The sequence below is a fragment of the Eubalaena glacialis genome, chromosome 3 (assembly GCF_028564815.1).
Source record: "Eubalaena glacialis isolate mEubGla1 chromosome 3, mEubGla1.1.hap2.+ XY, whole genome shotgun sequence".
Lineage (NCBI taxonomy): Eukaryota > Metazoa > Chordata > Mammalia > Artiodactyla > Balaenidae > Eubalaena > Eubalaena glacialis.
This window is the reverse complement of record NC_083718.1, coordinates 111,019,218-111,041,341: the sequence shown is the minus strand read 5'-3', so window position 1 is coordinate 111,041,341 and position 22,124 is coordinate 111,019,218. Positions and strand designations below refer to the sequence as shown.

At 41.4% G+C, this 22,124-nt stretch overlaps 1 protein-coding gene across 3 annotated transcripts in view; it reads left to right on the top strand.

Annotated features, from left to right (window-relative positions):
• The window catches only part of TLCD4 (TLC domain containing 4), a 79,158-nt gene that overhangs the window by 9,202 nt on the left and 47,832 nt on the right, over window positions 1–22,124 (top strand). The window contains exon 2 of one of the 3 annotated variants that reach the window (XM_061186294.1): window positions 2,919–2,983. The gene's annotated coding sequence lies outside the window, so the exon portion shown is untranslated. Of the gene's footprint in view, window positions 1–2,918; window positions 2,984–11,282; window positions 11,546–11,722; window positions 12,026–22,124 lie in introns of those variants that run through there. The other 2 variants (XM_061186292.1, XM_061186295.1) reach the window with 2 other exon arrangements.

Genomic DNA, 22,124 nt, shown 5'->3' with positions numbered 1-22,124 from the left:
GTTTCCTGTGGGTTTGTCATACATGGCCTTTATTATGTTGAAGTAGGTACCCTCTATGCCCACTTTCTGGAGAGTTTTTATCATAAATGGGTGTTGAATTTTGTCAAAAGCTTTTTCTGCACCTATTGAGATGATAATATTGTTTTTCTTCTAAATTTGTTAACATGGAGTACCACATTGATTGATTTGTGTATATTGAAGAATCCTTGCATCCCTGGGATAAATCCCACTTGATCATGGTGTATGATGCTTTTAATGTGTTGTTGGATTCAGTTTGCTAGTATTTTGTTGAGCATTTTTGCATTTATATTCATCAGTGATATTGGTCTGTAATTTTCTTTTTCTGTAGTATCTTTGTCTGGTTTTGGTATCAGGGTGATGGTGGTCTCATAGAATGAGTTTGGGAGTGTTCCTTCCTCTGCAATTTTTTGGAGGAGTTTGAGAAGGATGGGTGTTAGCTCTTCTCTAAATGTTTGATAGACTTCACCTGTAAAGCCATCTGGTCCTGGACTTTTGTTTGTTGGAAGATTTTTCATCACAGTTTCAATTTCATTACTTGTGATTTGTCTGTTCATATTTTCTATTTCTTCCTGGTTCGTTCTTGGAAGGTTATACCTTTCTAAGAATTTGTCCATTTCTTCCAGGTTGTCCATTTTATTGGCATAGAGTTGCTTGTAGTAGTCTCTTAGGATGGTTTGTATTTCTGCGGTGTCTGTTGTAACTTCTCCTTTTTCATTTCTAATTTTATTGATTTGAGTCCTCTCCTGCTTTTACTTGATGAGTCTGGCTAATGGTTTATCAATTTTGTTTACCTTCTCAAAGAACCAGATTTTAGTTTTATTGATCCTTGCTATTGTCTTCTTGGTTTCTATTTCATTTAGTTATGCTCCGATCTTTATGATTTCTTTCCTTCTACTAACTTTGGGTTTTGTTTGTTGTTCTTTCTCTAGTTCCTTTAGGTGTAAGGTTAGATTGTTTATTTGAGATGTTTGTTGTTTCTTGAGGTAAGATTGTATTGCTATAAACTTCCCTCTTAGAACTGCTTTTGCTGCATCCCATAGGTTTTGGATCATCGTGTTTCCATTGTCATTTGTCTCTAGGTACTTTTTGATTTTCTCTTTGATTTCTTCAGTGATCTCTTGGTTATTTAGTAACGTATTGTTTAGCCTCCATGTGTTTGTGTTTTTTACGTTTTTTTCCCTGTAATTCATTTCTAATCTCATAACGTTGTGGTCAGAAAAGATGCTTGATGTTCTTTCAATTTTCTTAAATTTACTGAGACTTGATTTGTGACCCAAGATGTGATCTATCCTAGAGAATGTTCCGTGTGCACTTGAGAAGAAAGTGTAATCTGCTGTTTTTGGATGGAATGTTCTATAAATATCAATTACATCTATCTGGTCTATTGTGTCATTTAAAGCTTCTGTTTCCTTATTAATTTTCTGTTTGGATGATCTGTCCATTGCTGTAAGTGAGGTGTTAAAGTCCCCCACTATTATTGTATTACTGTCGTTTTTGTCTTTTATAGCTGTTAGCAGTTGCCTTCTGTATTGAGGTGCTCCTATGTTGAGTGCATATATATTTATAATTGTTATATCTTCTTCTTGGATTGATCCCTTAATCATTATGTAGTGTCCTTCCTTGTCTCTTGTAACATTCTTTATTTTAAAGTCTATTTTATCTGATATGAGTGTTGCTACTCCAACTTTCTTTTGATTTCCATTTGCATGGAATATCTTTTTCTATCCCCTCACTTTCAGTCTGTATGTGTCCCTAGGTCTAAAGTGGGTCTCTTGTAGATAGCATATATATGGGTCTTGTTTTTGTATCCATTCAGTGAGCCTGTGTCTTTTGGTTGGAGCATTTAATCCATTCACGTTTAAGGTAATTATTGATATGTATGTTCTTATTACCATTTTCTTAATTGTTTTGGATTTGTTTTTGTATGTCCTTTTCTTCTCTTGTGTTTCCCACTTAGAGAAGTTCCTTTAGCATTTGTTGTAGAGCTGGTTTGGTGGTGCTGAATTCTCTTAACTTTTGCTTGTCTGTAAAGCTTTTGATTTCTCCATCGAATCTGAATGAGATCCTTGCCGGGTAGAGTAATCTTGGTTGTAGGTTGTTCCCTTTCATCACTTTAAATATGTCATGCCACTCCCTTCTGGCTTGTAGAGTTTCCGCTGAGAAATCAGCTGTTAACCTTATGGGAGTTCCCTTGTATGTTATTTGTCATTTTTCCCTTGCTGCTTTCAATAATTTATCTTTGTCTTTAATTTTTGCCAGTTTGATTACTATGTGTCTCAGCGTGTTTCTCCTTGGGTTTATCCTGTATGGGACTCTCTGTGCTTCCTGGACTTGGGTGGCTATTTACTTTCCTATGTTACGGAAGTTTTCGACTATAATATTTTCAAATATTTTCTCTGGTCCTTTCTCTCTCTCTTCTCCTTCTGGGACCCGTATAATGTGAATGTTGTTACGTTTAATGTTGTCCCAGAGGTCTCTTAGGCTGTCTTCATTTCTTTTCATTCTTTTTTCTTTATTCTGTTCCTCAGCAGTGAATTCCACCATTCTGTCTTCCAGGTCACTTATCCGTTCTTCTGCCTCAGTTATTCTGCTATTGATTCCTTCTTGTGTAGTTTTCGTTTCAGTTATTGTTTTGTTCATCCCTGTTTGTTTGTTCTTTAATTCTTCTAGGTCTTTGTTAACATTTCTTGCATCTTCGTGATCTTTGCCTCCATTCTTTTTCCAAGGTCCTGGATCATCTTCACTATCATTATTCTGAATTCTTTTTCTGGAATGCTGCCTATCTCCATTTCACTTAGCTGTTTTTCTGGGGTTTTATCTTGTTCCTTCATCTGGTACATAGCCCTCTGCCTTTTCATCTTTTCTATCTTTCTCTGAATGTGGTTTTTATTCCACAGGCTGCAGGATTGTAATTCTTCTTGCTTCTGCTGTCTGCCCTCTGCTGGATGAAGCTATCTAAGAGGTTTGTGCAAATTTCCTGATGGGAGGAACTGGTGGTGGGTAGAGCTGGCTGTTGCTCTGGTGGGTAGAGCTCAGTAAAACTTTAATCCACTTTTCTGCTGATGGGTGGGCCTGGGTTCCCTCCCTGTTCGTTGTTTGGCCTGAGACGACCCAACACTGGAGCCTACCCGGGCTCTTTGGTGGGGCTAATGGCGGACTCTGGGAGGGCTCACGCCAAGGAGTACTTCCCAGAACTTCTGTTGCCAGTGTCCTTGTCCTCACGGTGAGACACAGCCACCCCCCGCCTCTGCAGGAGAGCCTCCAACACTAGCAGGTAGGTCTGGTTCAGTCTCCTATGGGGTCACTGCTCCTTCCCCTGGGTCCCGATGCACACACCACTTTATGTATGCCCTCCAAGAGTGGAGTCTCTGTTTCCCCCAGTCCTGTTGAAGTCCTGCAATCAAATCCTGCTAGCTTTCAAAGTCTGATTCTCTAGGAATTCCTCCTCCCATTGCCAGACCCCCAGGTTGGGAAGCCTGATGTGGGGCTCAGAACCTTCACTCCAGTGGTGGACTTCTGTTGTATAAGTGTTCTCCCATTTGTGAGTCACCCACCCAGCAGTTATGGGATTTGATTTTATTGTGATTGCGCCCCTCCTACCATCTCATTGTGGCTTCTCCTTTGTGTTTGGATGTGGGATATCTTTTTTGGTGAGTTCCAGTGTCTTCCTGTCGATGATTGTTCAGCAGTTAGTTGTGATTCTGGTTCTCTTGCAAGAGGGAGTGAGAGCACTTCTTCTCCACCATCTTGAACCAATCCCCCATAACTCTCATTCTTCATGCTTCTAACTTCTCATACAGAGTGCCTAAAACAGGAACTTCAGTTAGTGATGAACAGGATTTAAATCGTGGGTTGATTACAGTAATACTATCACATGAATGATAGTCATGATGACATTAGGAGATCAGTTTGATTGGGACATATAAGGGAGATAATATGTTTGTATATTAAGACAATACTGTCATGGAAATTGCTCTTGTTTTTTCTTTTTAGTTACTTTTAAGATAGTTCATGTGACCAGTGCATATGAACACATGACTATTGAAGTAGTTGAATTATATCACTACAAAAATTTGATTCTTTTGGAACTGAATATATTTGGCAGAGGATGGGGCTAGTGTAGGAGATGTTTATACTAAGGAATATTTCTAAATTTTAAAATTGTATTTAACTATAGTTATGAATAATTTAACTATCAACTTTATTTTTTTTAAATTTGTTCATAGGATGAAGATAGGGAACATACTTGTTCTGATTTTTATCATAATGATATATGGGTTCTTCATATTTCAAAACAGCAAGCATGAATTTTTTTATGTTGATAAACAGTAACACTTTAATGTTATCCAGTTAAGGTCTATGTGCCTTGTTAACAAAATGTGCTGTAGAACTTAAAGAAAGACATAGCTTCATAAATTTCCCATTTTTTCTCAAAATGATAATGGGTAGATCCAATCTAAAGAGAATGTAGTGAGAAGTGAATGCTCCAAAGTCAGAGAATAGTGAGAAAGTAAAATAACAATCTGTGTATAAGATGAGGTTGGTTAGTTTTAATTTGCTTATCTTTATGAATGAGGGCCATTTATAATGTGTAAGGGTCATTTTTATATTTCTTTTTCTGTCACTTGTCTGTTAAGGTCTTCTTTCTTTTTTCTTTTTGAGTGGCAGAATTTTTTCTTCTTGATTTATAGAAGCTTCTTATACATTAAGGAGGTTAGCCCTTTTTCTGTGATTTGAGTACCAGATATTTTTTTCCCTAGTTTGTAATTTGTGTTTCAACTTTGCTTATGTTATTGTTATTAGTTTTTGCCTTGTAGTAGTTTTTGATTTTTAATTAGTTACATTTATTAATATTTTATGGCTTCTAGATTTTGAGTCACAGTTAGAAAGGCCTTCCCATTCCAAGGTAAGAAGAGAATTCACCTATATTTTCTTAGAGTACATTTGTGTGTGTTCACAGTATATATTCAAATATTTGACCCATTTGGAATTTATCCTAGTATACAATATGAGATATAGATTTAAATTAATTTTTTCCAGATGCTATCCATTTATTAAAAAGTCCGTTTTATACCATTGGTTTGAGATGCTCCTAATTTGGGTCTATTTCTGAACTTTTTATTCAATTCCATTAGTCTCTCTATTCCTATGGCTTATCCAAAAGTATTTCATTATTGAGGTTCTGTAGTATTTTTTAATACATAGGAAGCTATTCTTCCTTTTCAAAAGAGTTTTTCTGTGATACTTGCTTGTTTATTTTTCCATATGATCTTTAGAATCAGCTTGTCCTATTCCAGAAAATAGTATTTTCATTGACATTGCAATAAATTTAAAAATTAAAATTTAGGGAGAATTGATATACATTGACTTTTCCTATTTAACAGCATGGTCTATCTTTTCATTGTTCGAGTCTACTTTGGGTCCTGTAGGAGTGTTTTATAGGTTTTTTCATATAAGTTTTTCATATTTATATTGTTATTCATATTGTTAAATTTATTCCTAGGCACTTTATATTTTTTGCTGCAGTTGTAAGTGGAAGCTTTTCTTCCTTTTATTTTGTAAGGGGGTATTGTGTGTGTGTGTGTGTGTGTATACAAATATATATGTGTATTTATATATGTATATATACACACATGTACACAGTTATATGTATACACATATATCTATATATATCAGATTTCCACAAATTAATTTTATATCCTGCTCCCATACTTAATTTTCTATTGTTTAATATATTTTTTCAGTTGATTTTCTTGGGTTTTCCAAGTATATAATCATAATCTACAAATATTAACAACTTTATAATCTTTTTCCCCAATGGTTATTGTCTTTACTTTTTCTCTTTCACTAGTACCCTTGACTGATACTTCCAGTACCACTGTATTAGCAGTGGGAGAGTGGCCATCCCCCTTGTCTTCCTCTTGATCTGAGCAGGAATCCTCCAGTGTTTCCCCGTTAATCTTGAAACTGGCTTTGAATCTTAGAATTAATTTCTAGTCAGACATTACTACTTTACTGTATCGGGAAAACTGAAAATTTGATCCAACAGTAAGGTCTATAAATGTCTAACAGTAAGAGATTGGTTAAATACATTATGGTGCACCCATTGAATGGAATAGTCTGAGCAATTACACAATAATATGTACTGTTTTAATTCATTTTGTTGTTTAAAAAATCTTAAAATATATGCAAGTATGCATGGAAAAGTATCTGGAAGGATATTCAACAAACTGATCTAAAAGTTATAAACATATACGTAAACTAGTGATTGTTAACAACTATTTAATTTGTAAAAAAATTTTTTAATTTATGAAAATATTTTGGCACAATTAAAAAAATAAGTTAGAAATTTAAGAAAAATAGATTCATGTTCTTCCCCTTCCTCTGTTTTGGGTCCCTTTCTGTTACTTAATTTTTTTTAATCACTTATTCTTTGCAGAGTAGCACTAAAATGATAGTGTACAAAGGGGTTTACAAGCTATAAGCCACAAGAAAGAAGAGGACTGGAGAAAAGTACACAGCAGATGGGAGATCTCAGTAAATTTTGGAAGCCAGAAGTTGGATGGAGTAGAGATGCAGTCATACCTCGGTATCTTTGGAGGATTGGTCCCAGGACCTCCTTTGGATATCACTATCCATGGATGCTCAAGTTCCTTACATAAAATGGTGAAGTACAGTCTGCCCTCCCTATGACCAGGTTCCACATCCACAGAAATGGCAGGCCGACTGTAATTGACTTGGCAAAGTGGAAGAGGGGCTAACCTAAGTGCTTGGAGGAGACTTAGCATTTGGAGGTGGAGTGTATGGTGGAAGGCAGGGTTGAGGAATAAACCTGAAGAAGGGGGATTGACCAAAGTTGTTTACAAAGCTCTTGGACCACTGGTTCTCTTCCCCACCTCATACAGCCAGCCTGCACTCATGCACTCCACCCTGACTGTACCACTACCAACACAATCTTTCTGTGAAGTATGAAATTTCTTTTCTGGAGAAAGGAGTTTATTTTTTGATGGAGAGTTCCCATAACAAAAGAGCTAATGAGAGAATAGGAAAGAAAAATATGTTTGAAATAGAAACTTTAGAAGGTTGGAAGATAAAGTTAAGTAATTCTCCTGGTCCAGAATTTCTCAATCTTGGCATGACTGACATTTGGGGCTGGAAATTCTTTGTCGTGGGAGGCTGTCCTGTGCATTGTAACATGCTTAGCAGCCTCCCTGGCCTTTACTCACTAGATGCCAGTGCATGCCCCTTTTTCCTGTGGTGACCACCAAAAATATCACTAGACATTGCCAAATGGCTGGGGTGGGGAGAATCAACTCTCCCTCCCCCCAATTTAGAACCTCTGTCTTAGACAGTAGAAAAGAAAGATGCAGAGATGATCAATCAGATAAAAGGACAATAAATCTAGAGAATAATATTGAAGTCCCAACATCCTAGTAACAAGAGCTCACAAAGAGAGAACAGAGAAAATGGGAGGGAGGAAATTAGCAAAGAAATAATAAAAGAAAATAATTGCAGATAAGATCAAAAGAACCCCTGAGTATCCAGCACAATCAATGAAAAAAGAACCATTCTAAGGTACATCATTGTGAACGTTTAGACTACTAGAGATAATGGGAAGATTCTAGAAGGAAAAATAGGTCAGATACAGAGGAATGGGAACTAGAAAGGTATTAGACATTGCAGTGGCAACGCTGGAAGTAAAAGACAGTGGAACAATGCTTTTAAAATGCTGAGGGAAAATGATCTTCAATATATCCAAATTATCAATCAAGGATGAGAATAGAATAAAGACATTTTCAGACAGTCAAGCCCTCTAAAAATTTATCTTCTATGCACCCCTTCTGAGTAAGCTACTGGGGTCTGTGCTTTAACAAAGTAAGAGAATAAATGAAAAATCATGTGTTTGGGCATTAGAAGATATTATTGATGGGCATTTGATAGTTACGTTGAAGCATCTGGATAAAATTCAGGTTAGGTACATTTTTTTAAAAGTGAAAAAACAAAGAAATTTTTAACTCCAGAAAGAACAGGAGATTTTCAAGAAAAGCGTTATCATGGTAACTTACTTGGTTCAGCAACACCCTATATTTGTATTGTCAAGATGATATAAACCCTAATTGCTGACTTGAACGAGAGTTGGGATGTGGCTATGTCAGAAGGAAGGGTGAGGGCAAAGTGGGTGGTAGTGTGTATAAAAGAGCTAAATCCTCAAATACCATGACAAGAAGTCAATAAATAATGTCTAAACCTGAAAATCAAGAAACATTGGTATAAGTTTATCATTTAAGAAATGAAGAACACCTAGCAGGGCTGTGGGGAACTGGGGTGAAGCTAGGTTGGGGAGAAGTTGGTCAGGGGACTGATGGGACTCATGGGTATTTTTTGTTAAAAGCCTTTAAGAACCACTTGAATTTTCACTTAACTGTATTACTTTCATTAAAAATAAAAATGCAGACAAAAGTAAGACATATATATTATGGGAAGAAAGTCTCATAAAATAAGAGAACCAAAAGAACACAAATGACATAGAATCTCACCCACCCAGAGATAACCACTCTTAATATCCTGAAATAGTTTCTTCTTGAAAAATTCTGAAAAACAAATGAAAGTACTTTTAATTATTAAAAAACCTTACCAAAAAAATTCTTAATACACTAAAACTACCAATTAAGGGAAAAGTTGTGCCTGGGGCTATTCATTTCTGACTAAATCAACTTTTCTATCAAAATGTTTGGTGCCATTTTGGTTATAGCTTCACTAACAGAGCAGAATGGAGAACTGAGGCAGTTTCCCCAAAATACTTTTGCTTTAATTATCTTGTAATTTCAGGAAGGAACAGCTTTTGGTCTCAGTTTTCCAAATAATTGGCTCTAATTGGAAGTTTAGGAATTTTTGGAAACAGACATTTATCAGGAAAATTTGCCTCAAAAGAATTTTAGTATTTTTTTTCTCTTTTTAAGTATGGAAAATTTCATTTCTCTGAACTGTTTCTTTGAACTATTTCAATGAACAAAAATATAAAAAGTACATTCCAGCTTTGAGACATATTCAAAATGCAGAAAAACTGAGGTAGTAAATACAGAATTTGTGGGAACTGTCCTTGGAAAAACAGTATTGGTAAAACAAAGTTAAGAATAGTAATTAAAGATGTAAATGTGAAAATGAAACGGGTATTTTTGAAGAAATTAAGCTGCATTAAAAATTTGAGGAAAAATGTGCAGTTGATGTATTCTTCTACCTCCTAAGGTCATTGAGTTTTAATTAGTTTAAAAGCTTCAAAATTCAACGAATATTTACTGAATTCCTTTCATATATCAGGTCTTGTCCTTGATGTGTTCACTTACACACTCTCTATAATCCTATAACAATCCCGCAGATTTGAGGATGCATTTGTAGAGGCCTAACATGAAGGAGTATGGTGGGATAAGAGTATGCTGGGAAAAAAAAAAAAAAAAAAAGAGTATGCTGGATTCCTGTGGGTTTACTTGGTCTTGGCTACTGCTGTGGGTGTTAGAGAATATGCATATAAAAGATAACTGTGGTGTGTTTATCAGGAAAGAACAGAGCAACTATCAGCCACTGCAGACAAGCACAGGACAGAGTCTGGAGGAGGTAATCTTTTTTTTAAAAATAAATTTATTAATTTTATTTTATTATTATTATTTTTTTATTTTTGGCTGCACTGGGTCTTTGTTGCTGCGTGCAGGCTTTCTCTAGTTGCGGCGAGGGGGAACTACTCTTCCTTGTGGTGCACGGGCTTCTCATTGCGGTGGCTTCTCTTGTTGTGGAGCTCGGGTTCTAGGCACGTAGGTTCCAGTAGTTGCAGCACGCGGGCTCAGTAGTTGTGGCGCACGGGCTTAGTTGCTCCCCGTGGCATGTGGGACCTTCCCAGACCAGGGATCGAACCCGTGTCCCCTGCATTGGCAGGTGGATTCCTAACCACCTCGCCACCAGGGAAGCCCCTGGAAGAGGTAGTCTTGATGCAGATTCCTGAGATAATGTGTGTAATCTGTACTTGCAGGGCTGATCCCACTGATGTGCACCTACAACCATCCTGTCCGTGGATAGTTATGAAATACCTGTGTGAGTGCATAGACAGGTATGGGGCAAACCAAAGTTGTCAAGGACTATGCACACTGTGAAGCGACTGTGATGGGACAGGTTGTTGTCAAAGGGCATTGGTACCCTGGTATGTCCTGAGAGTCTTGGGGAGAAAAAGGGGAACGTGCACTTGGGGGCCTGCAAGATCTTCCTCCCTGCTTGACTACAGGGCAGGTTTCTGTCACTGTAGCTTGGAATGGGTTTTGTCTTTTCTCAGTCAGTCTGAAGTCCATTTGCCAAGACACTTCAGAGATGTCTGTGAATTATTATCCCCATTATAGAGATGAGGAAATTGAACCTCAGTGAGGTTCTTTCTAAAAAAAGTATTTGTGATTTTTTTTTTTTTTTTTGCAAATTATAACAGCCTAAATGTATTTCTTCATTATTTTGTTTTATTCAAAACAATTCTATCTTTTTGATCCAGGAGACCTAGAAGTTTTTGAGGCCGTATTTAACAGGTCATTAGAGCTACTATTTAACGGCAAACTTTATGCACTGGGCAACTTGGAATTCTCAGCCAGCACCTAACAAATTCCAAATCCTACTTCCCCACCCTGACAGCAGAGGGGCTCCGCGTGTAGGTGGTGTTTTTCAGGGATTCCGGAGGAGGCGGCTCCAAAAGAACTTGCCTCTTCCACACACGCCCCCTACCTAGTTTGGAACGCATCTGCAGCCCCAAACCAAAAACTGCGAGGGACTTTGGCTAAGAGAGACGGGGCAGGAAAAATCAGCAATTGCCCTTTCACCTCCTTTCTGATAATTAAACCATGCGCTTCATTAACCAGAATTTGGGCATCTAAGGAAAAATGTAAACTCATAATCTGAAAAGAATTTTGGTTACGTGGCTAGCCCAGGTACTGACCGCTGCGGAAGCGGACTCAGGCCATTGTCCCACTTGCTAGTTTTGTTACTTGCTTTGGAAAGCCGAGGAACCTTACGCTCTGTCCCTGGCGAGGTGTGCTCTTCCAGGATCCCACAGCAACCCGCCTCGGGTGTTCCCGGTTTTGAGCCCTTTCCGGGACCCAAGTTCCAGCACCCAAAGGTCTGCCCTACTGCCGGCCTCGGGGCCCCGGGCCCCGCCCACTTTGGCCTGGGGTCGGAGTCTCCTGGAGCCGGAGCGGGAGCCTGAGCCCGAGCGCCGCGGCCCCTTTAAGGAGCCGCTCTGCGGTAACCCGAGCCCGCAGTCCAGGCGGGCGCGGCGGCCGCGGCGGTAGCAGTAGCCTCCGCGGCTGTTCCTCCCTGCGGCTCGGAGCCTGCGGCTCCCCTGGCTCCCCTGGCTCCCAAAGAGCATCTCGCGGGGCGGCTCTGGCCGGCGCCAGCCCTCGGGCCGGGCCGGATGACCAGGCGACTGTAACCACTCGCCGCCCTCTCCCGGCCCGGCGCACCGCTGCCCGCGCGCGAGTCGCCCCGGGACCCGGCACAGGTGACGCCGTTTGGAGAGGGCTCGGGAGGAGGGCGGGCTCGGGAGGAGGGCGGGCTCGCTTTGCCCCGTGGCTCTGCCGCGCCGCCGAGTGCAGCCTGCTGGCAGGGGCGCCGCGGCTTCCCGCCCCCGGCCTAGCGCGGCCGAGGGCTCTGGCGCCCGGAGGCTGGGTGGGCGTCCCCGGCGCGGGAGGCGGCCCGGGGCTCCGCGGAGGGCTCCAGCAGGTGTGTGCTGCCGGCTCAGCATCCTCCTAGCCCGGCGGGCGCCGGCGCAGCTCTGGGCGCAGATGGTGTCCCGAGGCCCGCGGCCCCCGCGCTGCCCGGACGCCCAGCGTTCCACTCGCGTTTCCCGGGCTGTGTGATTCGGGCTGCTGGGGCTGCCTGGGGGTGCCTCCCGGGTCTCAGCTCTAAGGGGTGGGTGCTTTGGGCATCCAGGAAAAGCTTTCTTGTTGGAGACCGGTACAGGATCAGGTGCATCAAGTGGGTAAGTCTCCCCCTCTCCCACCTCCCCACTACTAAATAAAACAAGAAGCTTTTATTTACGCTTGCAGTTCTCAAGTGGGTCCCATTTTTAGCTACCGAGTGCTGAAGAGTCTAGTGGGAGAGGGACTGGGCGCAGAGTCAGAGGGAGAAATTGGTTTCTGTTTCCATCTCTACCACTGTATACCCGAGCAAGTTTATGGAACTAAGTACCTCGGTTTACCCAGCCATGAAATGGGATCCGTAATGCTCGCATTTTCCTATCGCCCTCCGTGAAAGCGCATTGAGTTGTCTAAGTTCATTAAAGGTTCACTGTTGCTGGCCAGTATTTTCTTAGTTGTACACATCTGAGTGTGAATGTGGTGCACATTTTTATATGAAATTATAAAATTATTCTTACAGAGTGATCTTTGATAATGTTTAAATGAATCTGATTCCAATTTGGGGACAAGTTGGAAGAGTCTGTGTGGATGTTAGGAGTTGATGTGTGAAGTAGGAAAAAAACTGTCACTTTAGTAAAATCTTTACCCATTCATAAACAGAGTTGAGAAAAATGGATCTTAAATTGTGTATTTTAAGTGAGATACTGCTGTGTGAGCACAGGGTATAGTTTGGAATGCAGTTTCATCTTTGTGTAGCCAGTTAAGGTAATACGGTCGAATTAATGCCAGTCCCCTTTTAAGTGTGCTATATGTGAAGCAGAGAATTTTTCCCTTGTTTATCTTGTCCTTAAATTGTATGGGTGATACTGAATTAGAAAAGTGGGCTCCTGCAACACTAGAAAATTTGAAAGATTGGCTTGAGGAACCATGGATTTTAGTTTATTTGCCATCCTCCTTCCTGTGCCATTAGGTGATCCTGAGGATAATATATTTTGAGGATGCCTTTTTTTCCCTACCCCTGCAGCTCCCTTTTGTCACATTACCTCCCTCCAGAGTTTGAATCCTTACTGTGTGACCTTGCATGAGTTTTACCTATCTAGGGTGGATGCCTCACAGCCAGCTGCTCAGTCAGTCATGATTTTTTACACTATTAGCTTTCTGTTCCTGTTCCTTTCACTCTAATCCTTCTTTACCTTGTTGGAAAGAAGAATGGCTTTTTGCAACGCAAGCTGTATACTTCGAGGTGCCTAGGAATGGCAGTGGTCAAGGGGCTGAAACTTTATAGTAAATTCCAAAGAAGGAAGCCTTTTACATAGACCCTAGAGTATGGATGCAAGAGTTGGCCTATCTTTTCCTTCATTTTCTGAAATCTCCGTCGGGAGAGATTCATTTGATTAGCAAGGTAAACAGAGGCCTCCGGAGCAGGGAGCCATCAGAAATTAACTCAGTGCTAGATTGGTTAAGACCTTTCCCAGCTAGGAGTGGGGAAGGAGGAAGAGGCGACTTGGGTGGGGCTGGAGGGCCTGTCCTCCCAATAACCAGGTGACCAGAGGGGTGGTAAAGGAGCCCTGGATTCCTGACTGGGAAATGGGAAAAGGGCCGGGTCGCAGAGAGGGAGTGGTGGGGCTGTGAGGAGAATTCTGGAATGTGCCCTAGATGTGACTTGCCCTTTTTCCCTTTCCCTTTGAGAGTGTTTCTCGCCCTTCAGAGCCTAGCACAGCTTTCCTGAAGTTCTCAGACCTGTTCACTCTCTCCCTTGGTGCTCTAACCGATGCCCCACGTTTATGTTCCTCCCTCAAAGCTGGCCTTCCGTGTAAGAGAGGAAACTGAGCAGTTTGCTTCATAAGAGACCTTCAGACCTCATTGTCTCCCCACTCCCTTCTTGTCGAACTAATGTCCCACATCCTGCAGATTAAGGACTCATCTAGCTTTGTTATCTCTTGGAAGATTAAAAAGTGGGATACTCAGTTTGACTGAGAAAAGTAAACTGAAAGGTCTACAGGAAGATACAGAAAACGAGTTTTTCTGTAGAGGAAGATAATGCATGAATTGTCTGGGTGAGAATTGTGGGCGATTGGACACCGGAGGGCAGGACCGGGGGTGGAGCCGTGCTGGACAGCTTTCGCCCTTGTCCTTGAGAGAGGAAAGGATGCCCCCATGCTCCTACAATCACCTCGTTGTGCCTTCTCTCCTTCCATTTGCCTTGTGAGAGGAAGAAGATAGCAACATGGAGGTGGAGTAGCCATCTGTTCTCGAGGATGGCAGACAGACTTTAGGGATGAGCTACATTCACCTGACGTTGGTATCAGGCACTGGATGTATTACATCAGGGAACGCATTACATCAGGAAAGTGACGTTAATTTTGTAAGAAAATCTAAGGTATTTCAAGAGTGACTTTGGTGATGTTTTTTCTCTTGGAGATGAAAGGTAGCGTAACAAAGAAATGCAGTCCTGCTGCTCTGGGTTTGTTATTCATAGTGAGACAGTTGGAGGTGCTGTGAGCAGATCCTGAAAAGAGGGCTAAGGATAGCAAAGGGGTGTGTGTGAAAAAAAAAAAAAGAGGGTGTGTGTGTTTGCTCACAGGCGGTTCTGTGGCTACATGAGAAGGAGCTTGTGAGTCACTCTAAAAGGCCAAGGTTTGTGCAAACAGCCGATGAAGAAGACAGCTGGCAGTCTATTCAGAGCTTGAGCCGGCATGGGGAAAGGAGTCGCTGCGCAGCGGGCCCAGTAGCGAGGGGGAAGTCTGACTAGATGGACACAGACTTGTTTCAGGCATTTCTGGATTACAACACAGTACAATTTTCACATTGACTCAGGGCACAAGTAAGTATATGTGTATCTGAAACAGGTTTCATGAAACAATATGTACCCTTACTGTGTACTGTTTCTACTTTCATTTCTATTTCTACTCTATTTCTGTTTCTCTTCTGTGTTCTGAAAAACTCATCAACTATTCATGGGTCACAGTCCACTATTTGGAAACCATTTGTCTGATGGATGGAAAAACAGGTTGCAGTGGAGCAGGCTGGGTCTTGGGGTTGGAGACGCTGGAGGAAGTGGGGGGCGCTTAGAGTGGTTGGGAGATCTCTGGACCCCTGTCGGTGGGGACAGGGGGGAGTGTGGGAGCTCATCTGGTGTCTGGAGGGTGAAGGACGCACGTTAGTGAAAGGCAGCTGGATGGGCAGGTGCAAAAATAGAACTTCCTACCAGTTCTGTCCACTTCAAAGCAAAACAGTTGGTTTTGAGGGAAAAGGAGGCGTGGAAGGAGTAAACTTGAATTTGAAAGTAGTATCTTTAGAGCAGTAGATTTTTCTCTGTAGGTTAAATAAGAAGACAAATGGATCCAGAACAAATTGGCTGATGGATTTAGGCCACTTGGATCAGCTGGGTAGGGAGCAAAGGGCGTCACAGTGCAGAGTGGCTGGGTAGGCAGCACACGTCTCCCCTGCCAGCTTTGAGAAGTTCTTGCAGAAGAAGCGGATGGATGTGTTGTTTCAAAACCCCGTTTGCTGATCAAACTCCTTAGGAAGTTGGCTGCTTGCCTCACAGTGAATTGGAAAAGTATTCTCATTACGTTTTGTAAAAGGGTTTATCAAGACTTCCTTAGACATCTATTTCAAGATCTACAGTCAAACTGGAGTCAGCATTCATAGTCTTTGGGATTGCCAAAAAAGCTTCTTGGAGAAATAGGTGAGACAGCATCCAGCATCCTTGAGCTAATTCCACTAGCTGTGCCCTGGATGTTAATCAAGGGCAGAGTCTATCTGCAGGCCTTTGATTTCCTTTTTACAATAATTAACCTCTGACTCCAATACCTAACACCCTCACCAGTGGACAAATACAACAAAGCCGGGAGGAAAACGTACACAGGTATCAGAGGTCACCCGGGTTGCTTGGTTACTGCTTGCTTTTATCACCCACATTCTGACCTAGTTGGATCCTTCCTTTGACCCATCCCTGCCTTGTCTGATTTTCTTAGGTGATATATTTTCAGTGTCTGACTTCTCCGCTGTCTGCTATCTATCTGATGCTTTCAATCCTGGTTTCTCTGACATCATCTCTGAGCTCCAGACGTATAGTCTCCACCTGACTGTTCCCATGGAGCCCACGCTTGGAGCCCACGTTGGATCCCGGCCTGGGCTGTGTTGGTGTCCACTGTGCCATGGCCGCCTTAGAAATAACTGGTACATTGGTAGATTTATACGTCGGTTTTGATTTAACTTTAAAATTTTGGGGACATGGAGAAACTATCTTGGTCAAGTTAATTTAATTAGTTTTCTTCAAATAGGCTTAAAAAAAACCTTTAAAAAGTACATTTTGAAGGCACAGAAAACTTCCCTTTGTTTGGCACATATTTATTTAGTGGAAGAGGAGGAAAGAGGAATTTTCATTTGATAAAAAATTTAGAACAAATGAAAAACCCCCCTTTACAAAGTGTTTCATTTTAGGGACATAATTCCCCAAACTAGTCTTTCTCAATTAACATGTTTTGCTCTAATACATGTAAAAATATTGAGCCAATTATGAATTTAAATGCTTTATCATTTGTTATATGCTGTTTAAAGGACTTATAAATTCTATAGCTGTGTTCCGATGGAGAAAGATTTCTTTGCCTTTTCATATTTTAACAACCTGTATGAGTGTTACTGAACACATCAATTTCTTACATGCTTTGTGCAGAAATCCAGGGCAAGATAAAGTCTATAGGGAGGAAGGCCAAGTTGCGGGAAGGGGAGGCCTGGCTGCTTGGAGCAAAGGCAGCATGTTTGGAGTATCCCAGTTGAGTCTCTCGGAACAAACCCTTAAGACATTAGGCATTTTGAGGATTTGAGAATGCATTATAGCCTCAAGTCTCTAAATGTTTCCTTCAGTGTTTTTTATTTTTAAATTACAAAAGTGACACTTGCGCATTATAAGAAACATTACAATCAGTGTTCAAGAGAATGAAGGTTCACTTCTTCCCCTTCCCCCAGCTCCCACCTCCCCTGGCTTCACCCCCAACCTCAACCAGTTTGGGGGGTATAGCTCTTCAGACCTTCTTTCTGTACAAATGCCAGAACGTGCCAAGCTATGTATTTATGACAAATTTATCGTTTCGCAGCCTACTTTTTTTCCTACTTGGTAGTATGTGATGGACATTTCTTCTGTATCCTCTTGTTCATTTCGATGTCTGTGTAACTTGGGATAGTGTGTCTGTACCAATATATTTAAACATTTCCCTAGCACTGCACCTTAAGGTTGCTTCTGATAACTAATGCTATAGTAAACACTCCTGTACGTGCATCCTTTCACACTCAATGTGAACTTGTTTTGAGGATAAAAGATAAAATCATTAGTATACTGTGTATTTCATAGTTCAGGTAACATAGTGCTATCAAAATGTACATATTCTGCCATTTAATTCCCCCAAATATTTTTTTAGCAGTAAAAGCACAGCACTAGACACTATAGGGGTTTTAAAGTGGGGCAATGCACAGCCCTTGCTTACAAGAGCTCTCTCTCTAGAGTAGGGGGATTAGGCATACACACTGACTATAATATCTTTACTTTTATTTATACCCCACCTTGTTCCAAAAAAGATTAGGGAAGGCTTGCAAAGATGCATACAGTATGACAAGGTAAAGTAAACTTAGGATAAAAAAGAAAAATAAGTCAAAGGAAAATAAGATGGAGGTATGAGGACGAGTGTACTTTGAAGTACTGTTCTCTTCTTCCTGGAAGTTATGGCTGTCAGCTTTCCAGCAGCCAAAGAAAAGAGGCAAACAATCCAGAACAAGCTTCAAGGTGTCCAGAAGAGAAACCAAATTGGAGAAGCCCATCTAGTCCTGATTCTAGGAGGTGAAACAAATTTCTCCTTTGGATTTGCATCAAGAAAATGCTGCATTTGCAGTGGTCAGCCTTCTCAACCACATTCCTGGTATTGTAGTACAGTAAAACCTAGTGACCTTGCTTTATGATACATTTCATATCATGTTCCTCCGTTCTGGCTAGAGGTGTCATGCCTTGGCACGGAGCAGTGAAGGGTCATTAGGATGAGGTGTAAATTCATGAGTTTAATCCAGAAATAGCTTTAAGAGGATGCATGACCAATGAAAACAGCAATGTGATATTGTTCCTGGATAATTTTATTCTACAAGGTAGTAGAGAATATATAATTTTAGTGGAATTTCTGTGAGTAGAACCCATTTGCCCAAGAATACTAGGCTTGCAACTTAAAAAGCAAGAAGTGAAGATGTTTTTTGATGGCATTAATGTATTTGAACCATAACAAAGATGGAACAAAAGGTTTTCCTTTAAAATAAAAAAGAGCAAAACTCTGCACTTGATCCATGTAGGAAGGATGGTAATCTTCACATTGATCAGCTCCACAAGTTAGAAAGGTCAGAGCCATCATTCCAAGAAGCCTTGAGAGCATCACCAGGCTTAAAATTGTTAATAGGTTATAGAATGAGTATTTCTGGGATTAGGGGGTCTACAGGCTGGGGCAGCTTGACCCTGTTTTGTAAAGCTGGGGAAAGTTCAACTTTCCTGAGCCACCTGGATCTGAGCTTCTATAACCCCATTCACTTAAGTCTGGCCTCAGGAACATTGCCCCAGAGCAGTTCATTATTACCAAGTCTATGGGCCAAGCTTAGGTATTTGACAGGACTTAACCCTGTATTTAAACATGACGTTTGTAATAAATGTTAAACTTGAGGTCACCTGAAGCCACATCAGATTTGTGCATCATCACCTCTCTGGCCTGTGAAATGGTTCAAAGAAACATGTCACTGCATTTAGATTTTTTGGCTACCTGATAGTGTCAAACCAGATACAGAGTCAGATAAGTACCACGTTTATTGGTACTTTATTGGTTTATTGGTTTATTGGTATAGCAGTCTTTATAGCAGTTATTGTTTATTGGTTTATTGGTATAGCAGTCTTATGGGAGGAGGTCAGAAGAGAAACCACTCTGAAAGTACCCCGGGTAGGGTTTTAAGTTGCTCTTAGGTAACAGGATAAAAGTCCACTTAGAGAATTTAGTAACTCCTTGGCTGTCTTCTCATTTAAGCCACCAAATTTCCCATTTGGATCATAGGTGTAGACAAGCTTCAGGGCCCCTAGGCCAAAGGTTAAAAGGAGGCAGAAATGATCATATTGCTTAAGATACAGAATACCCTATCCCTGTGTGACTTGGTGCCGTCGGAGAGATAGGTGTAACATTTCCCTGTTAGGAAATGTGTTAGGAAAGGGTGGTAATAATAAACGATATCCTTTATTGAGTGGTGTTTGGATCTATTGCTGAACGACAAACCACCCCAACACCTAGTGGCTTAAAACAATTTCTCATGATTCTGTGGGTGGCTGGGCAGTTACTCTGCTGGTTATAGGCTCACTCGCTCATGTGTCTGCATTCAGCTGGAGGGTCAGCGGGGCTGGAAGGTCCAGGATGGCTTGCCACCATGGCTGGCAGTTGGTATTGAGTGTTGCCTCTCAGCTGGGCAGCCTCAGTTCTCCATGTGGCCTCTCATCCTACAGTAGGCTAGACAGGTTTCCTTACACGGCAGTTTCAGGGCAATGCTCCTAGAGGATGAAAGGCAGATGCTGCAAGGTCTTTTGCTATGGATGGTAGGATGGCAGTGTCACATTGCAAAGGAATACATGGTCATTAAATGATCTCCCACAAGTGGCTGGATGTGCCAGGCACTGTGCTAGGTGTATTTAACTTGTCTCATTTAAGCCACATAACCGTCTTGCACCATTGGCGTTCTTATCTCCATTTTGTAGAACTTGCAGGTCACGAGGTCATATTCTTCTTGCCCAAGACCACTCGATGAATACTGGGACTAGGACTGGATTCTAACTTGCTCTCTCTGGCCAAATGGAATTTGGCTTAAGAACTCAACAGGTGGGAGAAATTTGCTCAATTGTTCTTCAGCCCCTCTAACCCATTTAATACAGTCTCCTGTTTCCTGTGGGGAGCAAGCAAAAGAGAGAAATAGGGGGCAGGCAGGCAGAGCCCTGCCTCAGTCACTTCCTTGCATCCTGAGGACTTTCTCAGGGGTGATCAGATCGACAATTTGGAGGTGAGAAGACCTCCCTGTCTCCTTAGGTTCTGACTTCCTAGGTTGCTTGGCAGGTGTTCCAGTGATTCCTTTAAAAAAAAAAAAAAAAAGAACAAAACACAGTTGCACTATTATAAATTGTGTTGTATTAATTTTATAATTAAAAAAAAAACATAGTTGCAAAAATCTTGCTCTGTCCAGCTTTTCCTTGATTTCATAGTGTTGGCGGAAAGCCAAGAGATGTCCCCAGCCGAGAGGCTCCTTCTGTGATCCCTCCAGGAAAGGAAGAGCAGAAATGTGGAAATAAGTACATCAGAAGCTGGTAGAGGGTGAATGCAGAACCTCTTGCCTCTTCCGGAGTCCCCCAGGTGATGTGGGGTCGCCCGGTCCCTACTTCAGCTTCAGAGCCCCTCACTCACACGGACCCCGTCTGAGGCTCAGGGAGTGTGTTGTATTTGAAATGTCGAGTTCCTTAAAGATGGGCTCTCAAATTATATAAACTTCCAGCACCTTACTTTTTATTTGTGTCAGATACTGTATTAGTGTGACCTTCTAATTGCCATTGTCTTCTGGCTTAAGGCATTCTGGTTTATCCCAAATCCAGTGGCTGTGGTTGGAGCTCATAGGTTTAAAAAACAAAGACTTCTTTATGAAAGTTTTGAGTGGAGTAAGATGCTAAGAAGCAACATTTACCAAGTAAATAAAATGTGCCGTCTGTGCTTTGAGCCTTAAGACCCTAGAAAATGAACTTTTTTTTTCTTTTTTTTTTGCCTGCCTTGGGTCTTCGTTGCTGCGTGCGGGCTTTCTCTAGTTGCGGAGAGCGGGGGCTACTGTTCGTTGTGGTGCATGGGCTTCTCATTGCGGTGGCTTCTCTTGTTGCGGAGCACGGGCTCCAGGGCTCAGTAGTTGTGGCGCACGGGCTTCAGTAGTTGTGGCACGCAGGCTCTAGAGCGCAGGCTCAGTAGTTGTGGCGCACGGGCTTAGTTGCTCCGTGGCATGTGGGACCTTTCCGGACCAGGGATCGAACCCGTGTCCCCTGCATCGGCAGGCGGATTCTTAACCACTGCGCCATCAGGGAAGTCCGAAAATGAACTCTCGAATTTCCCAAGGGAGGAATTCTTCAGCGGGTTGGGAGCTGGGAAAGAAGGGCTTTTTTCATTACAGCCACACTTCTTGTTAGGCATTATAAAAACAAATTCCAAGCCAGGAGTCATTGTAAAATGAAATAAAAAATTTTAAATAAGATCAACAAAAAAGTTGCCATGACAGATTAACTATATTAGATTTCATATGATTTATTTTTAGGTTAATAGCTAGAACATGTAAAAAGTATCAGTAAATGTAAGCTAGGAGAATAAGAATAAAAGTTTTATTAAGATTCTAATTAAAAATACCTATAATAGGAGGGAGAATTGATCAAGTGGGTAGGCAATTAAGGCGAAACATTATTTCTTGAAAGAGCAGGAATTCTCAGGGAGGGTTTAAGGAGATGGGATAACCCCTCACCCTTGTTTTGTCAGAACCTCTTGGTGGGGACTCTGGGCTATGTGAAAAATATATGTCAAGGAATCTTATCCCCCCACCCCCTGCCCAGAAAACAAACTATAGAAAGGAGACTACAGAATCTTCTTGACTGGTAGGAATAAGCAGAACATATACTGAGAAAATATTGTGTGATGCGGGAGGGGTTGGGGGAAGCTTTGGGATATGAACATTTTAAAACCACTGAATTAGAGAGATCAGAGATTCCTAGAAGGCATTTAGCATAGGATGTAGAGGGACAGGATTATGAGAGATAAAAGGGAAATCTTGTATAAGGAGATAGGTAGCAATATGAACTAACTGTCAAAACACTTCTCTGAGTTGTGGTACAAGATGGGGCCACCCCAGAGCCCCTGAGTGAGGGTGTTTCTTGCTGGGGGTGGATGACTCTTACAGCCCGTTTGGGGAACAGAGTTCGCACCTTCCTGTCCTAACACACTGTGATTGTAATTACTACGTAGAATTGTGGGGAAAATAAAGGCCAGTTAGAAATGACTATTTAACCTTAAATGTTTCATTCTTTGTTTTCATCAAACAATCGATAATCCAAAAAAATTGTTTCAGGGGAGTATCCATCGCCAAGGTCTGTAACAGGCGGAATCAAACAGTTTAACTTGAATTCTGTTATATGCT